This window comes from Pelophylax lessonae (assembly GCF_965119305.1).
Source record: "Pelophylax lessonae genome assembly, chromosome: 5".
NCBI classification, from domain to species: Eukaryota; Metazoa; Chordata; class Amphibia; order Anura; family Ranidae; genus Pelophylax; species Pelophylax lessonae.
The window spans coordinates 445,236,671-445,249,911 of record NC_138772.1 but is presented as its reverse complement, the minus strand read 5'-3'; the positions used below and the strand labels follow the sequence as shown (position 1 = coordinate 445,249,911).

The 13,241-nt window shown below is 42.3% G+C and overlaps 1 protein-coding gene across 1 annotated transcript in view; it reads left to right on the top strand.

Moving 5' to 3' along the window:
• Positions 1 to 13,241, top strand: part of SLCO5A1 (solute carrier organic anion transporter family member 5A1) — a 140,919-nt gene that overhangs the window by 114,733 nt on the left and 12,945 nt on the right. The window lies entirely within an intron of this gene.

The following is a 13,241-nucleotide window of genomic DNA, read 5'->3' as shown; positions in this document are numbered from 1 at the left end:
TGGAATTGCTTATATCTTGAATTTGTACATATGTGAGTGGCATATTCAATAACATTTGTAAACGGAATTATGCTATGTGACATCATTTTACCCTTACATGAGCAATATTTGGAATATCGGCCAGTTCCAGGGGCCGATACAGATATATCAGCAAAAGTCAATATCAGCCCTCGATATAGCGGACGAGATCTATCCACATTAAGCCAGGGTGGAGACATAGCCTACTTATTCTGAGATGGCACACTCCCAAGCACAGGGCTGCAAGCACTGATCAGTGTATTCTGATGGAAGGGGAGTCCCCACAGACAGAATACAATGTTTCAGCGGGAGAGATCCCTGCATCAACATCACTGGTGTTGATGTGGGGTTCTGTCAGGTTTTTTTTTGTATTCAAACTTTTTGTCAAATTAAACAAAACTGTGTATTTACCCAGCTTAAAGCGGAGTTCCACCCAAAAGTGGAAGCTCTGCTTATCTGTCTCCTCCCCCCTCCTCCGGTGCCACATTTGAAAAAGTACCTGTTTTTTACCTCGCCGCGGCCCCCTCCTCCATCTCTACTGCAGGGCCATTCAGGCATGCGCAGTAGGGAATTGGCTGTGAAGCCACTAGGCTTTACTGTTGGTTTACCTTACAGGCTATGGCGGCGGCAGCACCCAAGAGCCGATGGAAACATCGGCTGAAACGCCTACATCGCTGGATTCCAGGACAGGTAAGCGTCTTAATATTCAAAGTTAGCAGCCACAGTATGTGTAGCTGGAACACTGCTTTAAGTGTTGCCTTTTCCATTCAAAAAAATGCTATTCATACTGATCTTTCATTTATACATACAAGTTGCTCTGAAATTATAAATCAAACAGTGTTTAGAGTGTTTTTGTGCTTTGTTTCTCTAAGGAATGCAGTTGGCTATTAGGCAGACAGCTTGCATATATTCCCTATAGATATTTATTGCAATATGACATTTGGAAGTGTAGATTAGAGGTGCACAGGGAAGCTTGCTTTCAACCACACATAATACAAGTTCTATAGCCTGCAAACATATTCCTCTGCCATTCTGCCTCATTGGTTTTGTCACCAGTGTCCTGGAATGAACTTTGCTAAATATCACAAGCTATAAGTATGTGCAGCTCCAGCCTGAGGCCCATTTTTTACAGAGCAGTTCACTTTAAAGAGCAACTAAATGTGCATTAGGGGATTTATATATAGCAGAGCCTAAAAACATGTTCTGATAAATGGAGATCGTTGTTAAGGGGAATGTAAAATTGTTTGTATATATTTTCTTTCTTTCTCCATTATGTATCAGTGTATTCTGATGGAAGGGGAGTCCCCCTGAACAGAATACAATGTCTCAGCGGGAGAGATCCCTGCATCAACATCGCTGGTGTGTGGGGATCTGTCAGGTTTTTTTTATTCAACCCATTGGTCAAATGAAAAAAAACTGTGTATATTTACCTAGCTTAAAGCGAAGTTCCACCCAAAAGTGAAAGCTCCTCTTATCTGTCTCCCCTCCCTCCCTCTGGTGCCATATATATATGTGTATATGTATAATATATATATATATATATATATATATGTATGTATATATATATATATATATATATATATATATGTATATGTACAGTATCTCACAAAAGTGAGTACACCCCTCACATTTTTGTTAATATTCTAAAATATATCTTTTCATGTGACAACACTGAAGAAATTACACTTTGCTACAATGTAAAGTAGTGAGTGTACAGCTTCTAAATTTGCTGTCCCCTCAAAATAACTTATCATACATCCATTATTGTCTAAACCGTGGACAAAAAAAGTGAGTACACCCCTAAGTGAAAATGCCAAAATTGGGCCTAATTAGCCATTTTCCCTCCCCAGTGTCACGTGACTCGTTAGTGTTACAAGGCCTCAGGTGTGAATGAGGAGCAGGTGTGTGAAATATGGTGTTATCGCTCTCACTCTCTCATACTGGTCACTGAAAGTTCAACATGGCACCTCATGGCAAAGAACTCTCTAAGGATCTGAAAAAAATAATTGTTGCTCTACATAAAGATGGCCTAGGCCAGTGATGGTGAACCTTGGCACCCCAGATGTTTTGGAACTACATTTCCCATGATGCTCACGCACTCTGCAGTGTAGTTGAGCATCATGGGAAATGTAGTTCCAAAACATCTGGGGTGCCAAGATTTGCCATCACTGGCCTAGGCTATAAGAAGATTGCCAAGACCCTGAAACTGAGCTGCAGCATGGTGGCCAAGACCATAAGGTGGTTTAACAGGACAGGTTCCACTCAGAACGGGCCTCGCCATGGTCGACCAAAGAAGTTGAGTGCACGTGCTCAGCGTCATATCCAGGGGTTGTCTTTAAGAAATAGACACATGAATGCTGCCAGCATTGCTGCAGAGGTTGAAGGGGTAGGGGGGTCAGCCTGTCAGTGCTCAGACCATAGGCTGCACACTGCATTAAATTGGTCTGCATGGCTGTCGTCCCAGAAGGAAGCCTCTTCTAACAGTTTGCTGAAGACAAGCAGAATAAGGACATGGATTACTGGAACCATGTCCTGTGGTCTGATGAGACCAAGATAAACCAATTTGGTTATTAGTTAAGATGGTGTCAAGCGTGGGTGGCGGCAACCAGGTGGGGAGTACAAAGACAAGTGTGTCTTGCCTACAGTCAAGCATGGTGGTGAGAGTGTCTTGGTCCAGAACTGGGGAGCTACAGTTCATTGGGGGAACCATGACTGCCAACATGTACTGTGACATACTGGAGCAGAGCATGATCCCCTCACTTTGGAGACTGGGCCGCAGGGCAGTATTCCAACATGATAACGACCCCAAATACACCTCCAAGATGACCACTGCCTTGCTAAAGAAGCTGAGGGTGATGGATTGGCCAAGCATGTCTCCATGCCTAAACCCTATTGAGCATCTGTGGGGCATCCTCAAGTGGAAGGTGGAGGAGCGCAAGGTCTCTAACATCCACCAGCTCCGTGATGTCGTCATGTAGTGGAAGAGGACTCCAGTGGCAACCTGTGAAGATCTGGTGAACTCCATGCCAAGAAGGGTTAAGGTAGTGCTGGAAAATAATTGTGGCCGCACAAAATATTGACACTTTAGGCCCAATTTGGACATTTCTACATAAGTGTGTACTCTCTTTTGTTGCCTGCAGTTTAGACATTAATGGCTGTATATACAGTGCCTTGAAAAAGTATTCATAGCCCTTAAAATTTTCCACATTTTGTCATGTTACAACCAAAAACGTAAATTAATTTTATAGGGATGTTATGTGATAGACCAACACAAAGTGGCACATAACTGTGAAGTGGAAAGAAAATGATAAATGGTTTTCAAAATTTTGTACAAATAAATATATAAAAAGTGTGGCATTCATTTGTATTCAGTCCCCCTGAGTCAATACTTTGTAGAACCACCTTTCACTGCAATTACAGATGCAAGTATTTTTGGGTATGTCTCTACCAGCTTTGCACATCTAGAGAGCTACATTTTTGCCCATTCTTCTTTGCAAAATTACTCAAGCTCTGTCAGATTGGATGGAGAGTGTGAACAGCAATTTTCAAGTATTGCCACAGATTCTCAATTGGATTTAGGTCTGGACTTTGACTGGGTCCTTCTAACACATGAATGTGCTTTAATCTCAGCCATTTCATTGTAGTTCTGGCTGTATGTTTAGGGTTGTTGTCCTGCTGGAAGGTGAACCTCCGCCCCAGTCTCAAGTCTTTTTCAGACTTTAACGGGTTCTCTTCTAAGATTGCCCTGTATTTGGCTCCATCCATCTTCCCATCAACTCTGACTAGCTTCCCTGTCCCTGCTGAAAAAAAGCATCCCAACAACATGATGCTGCCACCACTATGTTTCATGGTGGGGATGGTGTGTTCAGGGTGATATGCAGTGTTAGTTTTCTGCCACACATAGCGTTTTGCTTTTAGGCCAAAAAGTTCAATTTTGGTCTCATCTGAACAGAGCACCTTTTCCACATGTTTGCTGTGTTTGCTATGTCATGGCTTCTCGCAAACTGCAAATGGGACTTCTTATGGCTTTCTTTTAACAATGGCTCCTTTCTTGCACTCTTCCATAAAGGCCAGATTTGTTGAGTACATGACTAATAGTTGTCTTGTGTACAGATTCTACCACCTGGGACCAGCTCCTCCATGGGACTCTTGGCGGCTTCTCTGAATAATGCTCACCTTGCCCAGCCTGTCAGTTTAGGTGGATGGAAATGTCTTGATAGGTTTGCAGTTGTGCCATACTCTTTACATTTTGGGATGATGGATTAAACAGTGCTCCTTGAGAAGTTCAAAGCTTGGGATATTTTTTTATAACCTAACCCTGCTTTAAACTTCTCCGCAATTTTATCTGTCTGGTGTGTACCTTGGCCTTCATGATGCCATTTGTTCACTAACAAACCTCTGAGGGTCTTACAGAACAGCTGTATTTTTACTGAGATTAAATTACACACAGGTGGACTCTGTTTACTAATTAGGTGACTTCTGAAGGCAATTGGTTCCACTGGGTTTTAGTTAGGGGTATCAGAATAAAGGGGGATGAATACAAATGCACGCCACATTTTTCACATATTTTTTTTGTAAAATGTTTTGAAAACCATTTATCATTTTCCTTCCACTTCACAATTATGTGCCACTTTGTGTTGGTCTATCACATAAAATCCAGACTTTTTTTCATTCCCTGTCTATTCTGAGGACTTAATGAGTATTTCCACTTTTGCAGCCAAATTGTAATAACACCTACATTGTATTTTTTACATGTTCCTATTAACAAAAACATATTTTGAAATTGCTTGTTACCTTTTTAAGTGCTTTTGCTTGCTGTTTAGGAGGCGGCTGTGGAATAATGGTTAACCTAATTATCCCTGTTCATACTGAGTTTGCAGTTCTTCATTATCAGCTCTAAATTAGATATAAACACTGCCTATCCTAAGATGTTAAAAATGTAGAAACCACCCTCCTGTATTGTATGTTAATGAGCTTACTTTGTATAGGGACAAAGACATTGTAAAGCTGGCCATAAATGACTCAGTCTTTTCTCGATTAGCCAGCGGGCCTCTCCACCTCTTCCAATCAGAGAATGCTTTACATTCATTCTGATAATGCAAAGCATTTTTTGAATGTCGTCTGTGCCGAGCGGCTTACCTCCTGTGTTCTGAATGCACCAGGGCAGGCGCCCCAGAAGCAAGAAGTGAAAATCAATGGAGTAGCAGTGTCTACTTTGATGCAAGCTGGACCAATGTAAATATGTATAAAATATCCATACCTGATGTTTATCTTTCATTTTTCTTTGTTGGCTTGCGTCTTGTTTGCTATTTCTTTTTGAATTTGGCAGCCAGCAGTTAAAGTTTTTTTACATTTATTTAAATGACAGGCTTGCTCTAAAGTCTGTGAACCTCTCACATTCAGAAAACAATCGGACTCATTTGAAATCCTTGCACTTACATTTCCAACCTATGGCCCTTTTCACACAGGCGCCTCTATGAAGCGGGATCTCTCAGCTGATCCCTGCCGAGCAAGTTGATGACAGGTTCAAGTCCGCTTCGCTATGCAGAGCAGACACAGCCCGCTCTCGTCTATGGGACAATTGGATGATAACAGACCGTCTGTCCGTCTCCATCTGATGCCATTCAATCCAACTCACCAGACGGATGGGGAATAGGTCATCACATGCCTGACGAAGGGGTCCTGCGTGGCTCCGAAACGTTGCACTGTTTTTGATGTGATCTTTTTTGCAATAAAGCTCTTGGACTGCTTTTGCAAGATCCATGGTGTGCTGGAGAATATGTATGTACCTGTAATAGATCCAGTGTCCAGCTAGAGATCGCTTCAGCACCCAATATATATGTGCCTATATGCAGGAAGGTGTGCGATGGGAATATGAACTTTACTAGGTCCCCCATCCATCTGTTTTTGGCAGACAGGAGCAAATCGGATGGCAGCGGGTGTCAACGGACATGTGTCTGCTGACATCCGCCGCTCGATAGAAGAGACTGGAGGGTCCGATCAGGTCTGCCTGAAAAACTGACAGGTGGACCTGATCAAATCGCCCGTGTGAAAGGGGCCTACCTCTTATGTCAGTGGTCAGTTTCAGAGTTAGCAAGCTAGATAAAAACAGAAATTTTACTGGCCGTTTCAGGCTGCTGTATTTGCTGAAATGATCTCCTAAAGAAGCACATGCAGAATGAACAGTCTGCATGGAATCTGATCCCACTCCAATTCATTCACAGTTGGCTCATTCTAAGGCTGTGGAAGTCAGCTTGAAATTATAGAGGGTGCCATGTTCTCTCTTAAAAATGAATGGGCTGTAGCGCTCCTCAGCACCCAAAAATTGCTGTTGCACAAGGAATGAGTTTGAGTAACATAAGCCCCATTGTTGGTGTCAGTGGCAGTAATAGTAATTCCCAGCGTTGATGCCAGTGGCCACAAAAATAACCCCCAGCATTGGTATCAGTTCAATGTATTTATTGTTACAAGTCTGCATCCCAACATAATACCATTAGTATAATATGATTTAGAATATTAAGAACATTTGTATTTATCAGCTTGCCAACACAGTATAGCATTTTCAAGTGTTACCAAACCCAGAGCAGTAAAATCAGTCTGTATATGCAGTAAAGAATGCTTGTTATACTCACTTTGGAACCTAGGGGGGTTCATTCTCTGCATCGTGTAAAGGGGCTGTTTGATCCTGCCTTCTCTGATCCTCCCCTTCTTCCACTGTTACCAAACTATCTCCTGATAGTACAGAGCCTTGCAGGCACTCTGCATATGCTCAGTTTGGTGTGTATTGCTAGAGAGTTTTTTTTTTTTTTCTTGGGAGGGTGCATGTGATCAGCACAGGGCCAATCAGCACTGTGCCTGAGGGTCAGGGGTCTTGCAGTCTCATAGGATGAGAAAGAAAACTCCTCCTACTGGCTTTAACCAGTGCTTGGCCGGACACTGATGGAAGTCACAAGACTGCTATATACTGCTGGTGAGAAAAGGTATTTAGCAGTTTATATTTACTAAAACAATGGCATTTCCATGTTCTGTGGGAGACCAGATATAGTAAATGCAGGGTCCTGGGTTTAGTAACACTTTAAGTTATGTTGAACTCTGTGAGTAAACCGAATAAAATGAAAAGTTCTAATGAAATATCAGAACAAACATTTGTCAAGTTTAAACCATGATAAAATGCTAGACCCTTTAGAGTGATTGTAAAGGCAGGTTATCTTTACCTAGATGCATTCCCTGCATTAGGTTTAGAAATGTCCCATTGGTTAGATCGCTTTCTCACCTTCCTAAATTCTTACCTGAGTCCTATCTCTATTATTGCCGTACCCAAGTGCAACAGTGCTGCTCTCTCTTTCTCCCCTCACAAGACGCAGTGAGAGCCGCGAGAGCCATTGGCTCCTGCTGCTGTCAATCAAATCCCTATGGGGAGGGAGCAGGGGACAGGGCTGAGCCGCAGTGTGTGTGTCAATAGACACACACCACCCTGCTCAGGATTGAGCCTGCAGGTGCCCCCCCATAGAAATCAGAATCAGAACCAGAGAGAAAACGGCCCCTCCCATCCCATAACATCATATGACGTCATCGGTCCTGCCAAAATATGTATATATATGTTACATATACAAAGGCTGAATGCTGCTGTTGAGGGTCAGTTTATCCGCTGCAGCTGGAGAAGCATGGTAATATGACAGTGATGGAGCTCTCTTTGGCCCTATAGATAACTACACATATATTACAAATAATGTGTATCATGTCATCATGTTCAGAGGAGCCCTGTCATTGACATTGCTCGTCAAGCAACCAGCCAAGCCAGCCTATCAGCTCCTGGGTGACAAGGGACGCTAGTCAGCGAGGGCCACCAACGCCGCTGTCAGTCCCAACACACCAAGTTGGTAGTATGGGGAGAGAAGGGAGAAAAACTACAGAGTTGTGCAAGTACAGTGAAGAGGAAAGAAGGCTAAGAGCAGAAAATACATCAGGAAGAGGAAAAGAGCAGAAAAGTAAAGAAAATGCAGGCAAAAAAAGAAAAAACTGTATTATAAAAAGAAATAAAAAATTGTAAAAAAGAAAAAAAAAATAAAGTTAAAAAAAAGAAACAAATAGAATAAATAAATTAGGAAAACAAAGATAATATGAATAGAAAGTGGGAGCCAAGGATTAGGATAATAAATTGAGATAAATGCATAATTTAACGAGTGACGGGACCAGACCTGCTTTTGATGCAAAAAAAAAAAAAAACATTTCTAAAATAAAATTTGTCAAAAAGTCAAACAAATGGCCCTCAGCATAGGGTCCCAAGGAAGGGGGAAAGAGAGGTTTGATGAAGGTGGGAGGCTTGCAAAAAATGGACATAGGATTTCCATACACATGTATACTGAATGAAGCTGGATTACAAGCGATTAGACATTTTTTGGCTGGTTCAGAGTTGCTAAATATGCCAAGTAAATTTTTGATCGAATGCCTGGTCCTTTTTTTAACAAATATTCATTTTGCATTTAAAGGGACTAGATACACGCAGATCCATGGCACCGCCATGGGCAATTCTGCGGCTCCCTCATTTGCAAATCTCTTGTTGTTATCTTTAGAAATGTCATATTTATCCATCTGCCATTTTTTCTGATCATATCAAATGTTGGTTTAGACTTATAGGTGACATCTTCCTGATTTGAGTTGGTGACAAAGCTAGATTTTTTGACTTTCTTGAAAAACATCTTCCCCCGGGGTTGTGTTTAATACAGAAATTTCACCTTGCAACATTACGTTCCTTGATGTAATGATTACCAAATCTCAAGGTTTATTAACTACATCTCTATATACTAAACCTACTGACAGGAACGTGCTAATACATTACCAAAGTGCACATCCAAAGCACCTTCTCAATAGCCTGCCTGTTTATGAGGGTCTCATGGAGCTGTTCAGATGTGAGCGAAAGACAACAACAGCTGAAAAAAATGTACAATAAATTTTTAGAGCAAGGATATCCTATTAAAGTATCATTTTTTGGGGTTTGGAAAGAGTAGGGATGGATTAGAATGTCTGTCAGTTTTATTGCCGCCTGTGCCCCCGTTAAGGAGATAATACCCTTTCTTATTGTCCTACTTTACTTTCACTTTCAATGATAATGGTAAAGAAAATTACAAATTTGGGGTTGTCCCCTTAAAAATAACAGAGGAAAAATCTTCCAATGGGGACACTAGTTTTGGTGAGCTGGGGGTCCCCAAGGAATTCCCTTGATTTGTAGGGATTTCCTCACTTCCTGTTTGGTTATGGGACAGGAGGAAAAGGGATATCTCTGCAATGGGATCCAGATTGTGGAAAAAAAAAATCTGACAGGGGTTATAACCCCCCCTTATTCTACACAAAATGAAAAAAGAAAGTTTTGCCTATAATTCTACTTTAAGGTACTCGATCAGCATTGTCTATAGCTGGTCACACCAGAGCCACTGAACAAACAGATCGACCAATGTTTACACACACATTCAATTGCAAGTCTGAACAGATAAGATAAGCTGTGACACAGAATCTGCGCATACTGCAAGCTGACAGTACTCCAATACCTAATCTTAAAAAGATGCCTCTGTTTGCACATAAGCGTAACAAGACGCTATGGGAGTCTCTAGTCCAGGCTGACCCAAGGCACATGTATGTGCAGATTTCACCCAGAATCTCTTGGAAAACAGGTTGCTATAAAATGTCATAACTGTAATGTTTGCAACTCGCTTATTTGTGGTGAATATTTCACACACCCGCACAAGGGTAATCAATAACGTATACAAGAATATCTGAACTGTAGCATTGAGTATTGTGTTTATATTCTAAAATGCCCTTGTGCACTCACATACGTGGGCAAAACCACTGCCCCCTAAAGAGGTGATTTCAAAAACACATGAGTGACATTGGGGTGGCACTGATAAAAGCTAAGAATAATGAACAAATTGATGTAAATAAACCGTTTGCTGTGCATTTTGTCAACCGCAAACATCAGACACACAAACTAAGGGACATGACATGGCTATTGAACATGTTCAACAACCAATTAGAGGCAGTGATAATGACTGCCTCCTCTCGCAACATGAAGCTTTCTGAAAACATGCCCTTGGTACGGTGCATCCCGGGGAACTCAACACCAACCTATCTTTTTCATGTTTTCTTGATGAAAGGTGAACCAACCTGTAGCTTTGGACTTTATAAATGATTAACTGTATGATCAGAGCTCGTCTTTTTCTGCTTCTTTCTCTTTTCGGTTTTGATTTTTTTTTCCTATTGTTCAACTGATAGTGGGATCAAGTGCTATGTAACTTATGGCTTAAGTTTGGGACATTGAGGGGGGCGATGAGCCTGAAATACCCACCCTTCCACCGGAAACTCCTACCCCCTTCTCCAAACCCCAAACCTTTCCCACTCCCCACACTCTCCACCCCACTCCCCCTCCTCCCTCCCCGTCCTATCCTTGGGACCCTTTGCTGAGGGCATTCATATGACTTTCTGACTAATTAGCATTTTAGGATTTTTTTTTTGCATCAGAAGCAGTTTTTTTCTATATAGAAATATTATTATTATTATTATTTTTGCTTTCCTAACTTATCTTTTTTATGTATTTCTTTTTTTAGCTCTATTTTTTTTTTTTTTTTACTATTTCTTTTGTACTGTCCGCATTCTTTTTCTGCTCCTTTTCCTCTTCCTGAGGTATTTTCTACTCTTGGCTTTCTTTCCTCTTCACTGCACTTGCACACCTCTTTAGTTTTTCTCCCCTCTCTTCCGGTAATAGCGGCTTGGTGTGTTGGAACTGATAGCGGCTGGGCACACTGATGTGATTTGTTCCCCTGGTGTTGGCGGCCCTTGGTGACTAGCGTCCCTTGTCACCCAGAACTGATAGGCTGGCTCGGCAGGTTGCTTGACGACTAGTGTCGATGACAGGGCTCCTCTGCTCCTGCGCCGCCAGCACCTCTGAGTAGGATTGGCTTACCCGGCTAGTTGCTTGGCAGCCAGAAATGCAGACATGAACCCTCCATTTGAGCGCATATGGCAGATGCACCTGATCAATACGTGTAATATATGTGTAGTTATCTAAAGGGCCAAAGAGAGTTCCATCACTGTCATATTACCATGCTTCCCCAGCCGCAGCAGACAAAATGATCCTCAACAGCAGCATTCAGTCTATGTATATATAACATTTGTATATATATTTTTGGCGGGACTGATGACATCATATGATATAGCATGGGAGGGACCATTTGCTCTCTGGTTCTGATTGGTGGATTTAGACTTAAATACGTCTGCAGGACAGTATGCACTTATCACATGCTTGACGAAGGGGTCCTGCATGGCTCCAAAACGTTGCACTACACTGTTTTTTGATGTGATTTCAATAAATAAAAGTTTGTACATAATTGAAGATCCTTGGTGTGCTGGGGAATATCTACATTATCGTTTATGTTCCGGTATCCAGCTGGCGGTCACTATAGCACCCAGTACCTTAAGAGCGCATTCCAGTAATGTGTGCGATGGGGATATGGACTGTGTAGCTTCCTATGGTGGCGCACCCAGAAAAAGAGGAGCCTAGAGCACCGGCTTAGGACCCCAGAAGAGGAGGTTTAGGGATGCTCTGTGCACAGTTCAGGTAAGTATGACATGTTTCTTATTTTAAAGAAAATGTAAGCTTTACAATTACTTTAAATATCATTATTCTACAATCCACAAATTTGAGGGAGAAAAGAAAAGTGAGAAGTTCAAAATCAATTTCAATGCATTTTAATATACTTTCTAAGATTTCTTTTTTTTTCTAAATGATCATTGGTGGTGAATGTTAATGCAGTTGAAGTACAACTAAAGGCAAAACTTTTTTAGTTTTGGATAGAGTGGAGATGATTTCAGAACACCTATTAGGTTTTTATTGCTGTCTGTGCCGCCATCAATGAGATTTTTGGAAAATCCCGAATTTTGGGTTTTCCCCAGAAAAGTAATAAGGGGGAAATTTTCCAATAGGGGCACTAGTTCTGGTGACCTGGGTGTCCCCAAGGAATTCCCTTAATTTGAGATTTCCTGTCACTTCCTGTTTAGCTATGGGACAGGAAGTGAAGGGAAATCTCCCCCAATGGGACACAGATAGAAAAAAAAATCTGACAGGGGTTATAACCTTCCCTTATCCAAAATAAAAAAAAAAAAAGGTTTGCCTATAGTTCTACTTTCACAATCACCGTACATTGGTGATCACACGCTGGCTGGGACTATACTTCTCTCAGGTGGAGATTACGCCGCCTGACAGTACTGGCCTGATTTTAATGTGGGGAGTGGGAACACAGAGGTCATCCCAACACTGGGTGTTCTGCTACTGCTCTCCTTCATTATAATTCCAGATGCAGGAATGCAGGGAACATCCAAGCACCCAGCATTTTGCTACTACTCTGCAAAGTGCCTAACACATGGTGGGCTACACAGAGAGTGCCGTTAGGCCATATGTGGTCTGTGAACTGCATGTTGGGCACCAGTGTTCCAAAACTTACCCCTTGCTCTTTTCTCTGCTACATTGTGTACTGCCTAGTACACACAGGCAGAATGTCAGCCAGCATTCAGTCTGACATGACCGAAAAAAGGTCTGCTGAACAGTTCCTGATCAGCGCTCTCAGCCATTGGCTGAGAGCCAGAGTGTTCTGATAGAGTGTGTGAGGGGGGGCATTGGGGGGGGGGTGTTCCCCTGTCAGAACACAAAACAGCAGGGGGGATTGCTGTACTAACTCTGGATTGTTAGTCCCGCGGCTCCGACCTGAGCTGTCAGTTTTGAACTGAACTAGTAGTATGTACGAGGTTTTAGTGTCAGATAAAAGGGTGTGAGTAGTAATTAGCAGGTGTGTAGACCTGTGTAACATTTAAATGAGCTCCAGTAAGTAAAAGAGACATTCATACCCTCTACACCACACATATCAAACACAAGGCCCGTGGGCTGAATCTGGCCCTCCAGACCTTGTTAAGTGGCCCATGCATCCAGTTTCGCAGCTGAACAAGGTGGAACTCCATTCCACCACCTCCAGCTCATGCCGCCCGCTCAATGCTGTCACTTGCAAACACAGCTGCTCCCAGAAGTAACAGGTTCCTGCACACACTGATAGTAGGGACAGATCTCCAGAATCTGAGAGAGAGAACAACCTTTTTGCAACGCGAGGCAGAGACATCTACACAGGTAGGTACTTTGGTGGGGGTTAGGTTGCACACTATGCATAGCGCACCCCTTAACCTTG